This window comes from Rhinoraja longicauda, chromosome 5, assembly GCF_053455715.1.
Source record: "Rhinoraja longicauda isolate Sanriku21f chromosome 5, sRhiLon1.1, whole genome shotgun sequence".
Classification (NCBI taxonomy): Eukaryota; Metazoa; Chordata; class Chondrichthyes; order Rajiformes; family Arhynchobatidae; genus Rhinoraja; species Rhinoraja longicauda.
Window position 1 is genome coordinate 29,261,656 of NC_135957.1, and position 4,970 is coordinate 29,266,625.

Here is a 4,970-nt window from a genome sequence, read left to right on the forward strand (position 1 = left end):
AGCACCACTCTGGTTCAATCCTGACTGTGGGTGCTGTCCGTACAGAGTTTGTACGTTCTCCCATGGTCATGTGGGGTTTCTCCTGTTTCCTCCACACTCTAAAGACGTACAGGTTTGGAGATTTATTGGCTTCGGTAAAGATTGTAAATTGTTCCTAGTGTGTAGGATAGTGCTACTCTCCAGGGATCGCTGGTTGGCACAGACTCAGTGGGCCGAAGGGCCTGTTTCCACGCTGTATCTCTAAACTAACGTAAAACTAAACATCTGAAGATGATGCCAAGATAAACTAATCTCATTTGCCTGCACATGATCCACATCCCTGTAATCCCTGCATATCCATGTGTCTGTCTGAAAGCCTCGTAAACACCACTATCTTGTCTACCTCCACCATCACCACTGGCAGCGCCTTCCAGGCACCAACCACCAACTTTGTACTAATAAATCGCCCTGCTCATCTACTTTAAACTTTCCCCAATTCACCTTAATGCCCTACCCTCTAGTCTTTGACATTTCCATCCTGGGAAAAAGGTTCTAACCTATCTCTGCCTCTCATAATTTGATATATTGCCATAGGCGGGTCGGCAGAGAAACAGCAGTCTGAACAGTGGAGGGCCTGTCCCACTTAGGCCATCTTTTTTGGCGACTTCCGGCGACTGTCAAAGTCGTAGCAGATCGCCAAAAATTTTCTTTTACCCGACGTCAATGACCACGACAATGCTGAGTCACGTTGAGATTACAGCGTCTTCTGAAACATCGCGAAAATCCCCACGCTGTCAATGCTTCTCCGGCGTCCTAATTTTCGTTGAAATCACTGACAAGTCAGTAAGTACTTGAGAGTTTTGAACTATAACACCTTGTATGGGTTACTTAAAAACCAAGCTTCACTGTAACAAGGAATAAACCCGATTTACTTCCAGTTTACTAATAGCTGTATTAAAAAAATTAATTTAAAAAGTGGTTCAGTGGATTTTTGTGAAAAGTGTGTGCGCATTCTTTGAAAATGTAAGGGAGATGCATATCTGGTTTCTGGTTTGAATATCTGGGTTTGGAGCCCACTTTAAATGTAATGGCTGAGGCCAAAAACATTGCGAAAATTCCCACGCTTACCTGACCGTCAAACTGTCGCCTCCAATCTACCTGTCAAATGTCTTGACGGTAAATAAATTGGTTAAACACAAGCATTTTATGGTATTTTGAAATGACTTTACTTATTTTAATATTATGTGCTTCTAAATGCATCTTAAGAGAACCTATCAAACCTGGGGACAGCAGGCGACAGCGACCGCAATAAGCTACGATGCCTGGCAACAAGCCAGCTGTCACCGAGAGATTTCAAACCATCTGATTTCTCAGCGACGCGCCGAGATCCTCTACGAACCACTACGATCTTTGGAAGACTCCTCACGATCATGCCCGCGACATCCCGGCGAACTGTCGGCGACAGCCTAGTCGCCGGCAGTCGCCTTAAAATCGCCTAAGTGGGACAGGCCCTAAATGTATTGGTTGGAAGAAGGGAATCTTAGGTGAGTTTCAGTGCGGGAACTTTAAAAAGCCCGCCCAGGGAGAGCATTGAGCAGTTAATGCGACAATTCCATACACCCACCACCCTTTCTTTGTGTGGATAGGTCAGGTTTGGAGGGATATGGACCAAATGTGGGCAGGTTGGACCAGAGGCATATCTACGGAAAATAGCACCTATGGCAAGCACCAAAATTGTGCCCTTGTCTAAAGATCTGACAGCCATCTTTTAGATAACTTTACCATAATATCAGCTCAAAAATACAAGTCAAGCAACACAGACATGTTTGCTCTCTCGGATCACTACTTAACACACTGATGCGGTGGAATTTGCAGTGATGTAATTTTAGAATTACTATTTTTATGTTTTGCAATCATACTTTAATTGGCCAACGTAATGTTAAATGCAACCGAGAACCGTGGATGCACTTAATGGGGAAGATTTCCACTAATTTATACACTATTAATGTCGACTGGGGGAGGTGAAGGAGGGAACAAAAACAGTTAATACCCTTTCACAAGAACTGTTGCGAAGTTTTGCAGCCCAGTGAATCACACATTCACTTCATAATTCAACACACAGATCGATTCAGCAGGCAAATGCACCTTATCCTTTCTCAATGCACCTTTGCATTTGAAAATCAAATTTTTTTTAAAAGAGAGGTGGACGAAAAGCAGCATTGCACCAGGGGAAAAAAAACAGACACGTCTTGACAAGAAAGAAAAGCGCAAATTCATAACGGGCAAAAACAAGTTGCAATGATCTTTTTCACCCAAGTCGCCGGGCCCAATGGTGCAAATGAAAGATGTGCAAGAACACACGAAAGTTGAATTTATTTATGTTGAGGTGGTCAGTGGCTCTCCTCCCCTGCTACTAGTCCAATCTGCATGTACAGGGTGCTGCTGTTTACTCTGCTATTCGTTTTGTTTGTATCTAAACATAGCACAAAAAGTAAGGAAATTTGTGTTTGGTAGATTATTTCTTTGTTGTAACAATGCTTCTTGGCAATAAATCTTATACCGTTGGAAAGCGTGTTTATTTCCCTTTTAAATGGTGCCACATTTGTAAGGAACATGCATTTGTGGGATGAGCAGCAGAGCTGAGTATGTGGGTTGCGCCCATGAAAAATTTGCCAAATCTTCTCTGCCAATGCCAAACAGCCTATTCTGCCATTGACTTGTTCAGTGTTGTTTGGTGGATTGGATGATTGAAGTCTGAAGAAACAAGACATATTGGCAATTTAACAATTTATTCATTTAATAAACAGGAGCCACAGTAGCGTGTGGAAGAACCATACACAGCCATAACAGCCTGGCACATCCTCCTCATGCTGATCACCAGCCTGGTCACACACTGTTGTGGGATGGCATCCCATTCTTGTCAGCACCTGGGGGTACCAGAAGCTCAAAACAAGAGTCAATAGCAACAGCAGAATAAGCTGTTTGGCATTGGCAGAGAAGATTTGGCAAATTTTTCATGGGCGCAACCCATATACTCAGCTCTGCTGCTCATCCCACAAATGCATGTTCCTTACAAATGTGGCACCATTTAAAAGGAAAATAAACAGGCTTTCCAACGGTATAAGATTTATTGCCAAGAAGCATTGTTACAACAAAGAAATAATCTACCAAACACAAATTTCCTTACTTTTTGTGCTATGTTTTATATTGTTTTTGTCAGCGCAGTTACCTGTCTGGAGATCCTCTGACAGCAGTTTAAATATTCCCCCACTGCCATGTTCTCTGGACTCCCCAGGAGCGCACTTCTACGCCGCCACTCACCGCGCACCCCCCCCCCCCCCGGGCCCGGCCAATGGCCAATCAGCCATTGCCCCTGTATCCAAGGAGAAAGCGGGCGGTGCGGGCCAATCACAAGGCGAGCAGCTGGAGTTAATAGAAACTACTCTGTGACACCCCCTTCAAGAGGCACCCCGGGCCTAGATACCCTAGACACGCCTGGTGGGGCTAGTGCAGCTGGGACATGTTTGCAGATGTGGCCAAGTTGGCCGATGTGGTCAAGTTTGGCTGAAGGGCCTGTTTCCGAGCTGTATCACTTTTATGACTCACGTCCAACATTCTTGAATCTTTCCTCTGTCCATATGGTAATCTCTTCCAGGGATGTGATCTGTTTCCAATCTGGAACCCAGCCAGAGAGCAATGTGGCCTGCCAAGTGGAGCTGACCGGGAATAACTGAGGCCTGCATGCTGAAGGTGCTGGCTTGAGAACACCTCTGTTGTTTACTATAATGTAAGCCAGGGTGTATCACAGAAGCATTACTGAACAAAACGAAGCATGGAGATGCAGAAGGAGTTATTAGGTCAGGTGAAGTAGCGAAGGTTGGTTTTAAAGGAACAGCTGAAAGGAAGAAAGAGATAAGGAGAGATTTAGGGAGGGGATTCCAGACCATCGGGCCAGATTTGCATCAGGGCCTTTAGCTGTTTAATACCAAAGGGTTGCAGTGAACTAGGGTGAGAAAAAGTTTAATAAAAATTCTGTGACTATTATTTTACTAGGATGAAGTGTTCTACAGGTTGTCTTACTGAAGATATGAGGAACTGCAGATGCAGGCTTATAAATCAACCCACAATGTGCTGGAGTAACTCAATAGGTCAGGCAGAATCTCTGCCATAGGCAGAAAATAAACCCACCAGGGTTTATTTTCACAGTCATGCTGACTATCCCATATCAGCCCTTGCCTTTCCAAGTGTAGATTGACCCTCTCTCAGAAGCACCTCCAGTGACTTTCCTCACCACCAATATTTGGTTCACCAGCGTGAGGTTCCCTGGCTTGTAATCCTTTTTAACTAAAGGCACACCATTAGCTACCCTCTAGTCTTCCTTTACCCAAAAGATTATACAAAAATCTCTACCAGGGCCCCGGCCATTTCTCCTCTTGCTTCTTCTAACATCGTAGGGTACACGGTCAGGCCTGGGGATTCATCCACCTGGGGGTTTATCACGTCTGAAGAGGCCTGGGGATTTATCCTCTTTTTCATGCAATGGTTTGGATTGGGACCCTTCAAGCAGCAAGTGCCAAACATGAGATCATAGAAATATAGAAATATAGAAACATAGAAAATAGGTGCAGGAGTTGGCCATTTGGTTCTTCGAGCCAGTCATTCAATATGATCATGGCTGATCATCCAGAATCAGTACCCTGTTCCTGCTCTCTCCCCTTATCCTCAGATCATGTTTTCTCAAAGCCAGCAAGCCACAATGTTAACTTTAAAGTCAGGATATTGCAATTATTGGTGTCTTCTCATTTTGCAAAAGCTACGGTCAATTTTGTGCACCAGAAATGGTCGCTATTCAATTCCTGGGCATATGTTCTGAACTTGCATGAGAAAATAAAGCTGCTTTCCATTTGCATGTTTTGAAACAGCCAATAATACAGCTGACTATCTTCAGTCTGGTAACTGTGTGTTCCTAAGTTCATTCTGCAGGTTTGCAA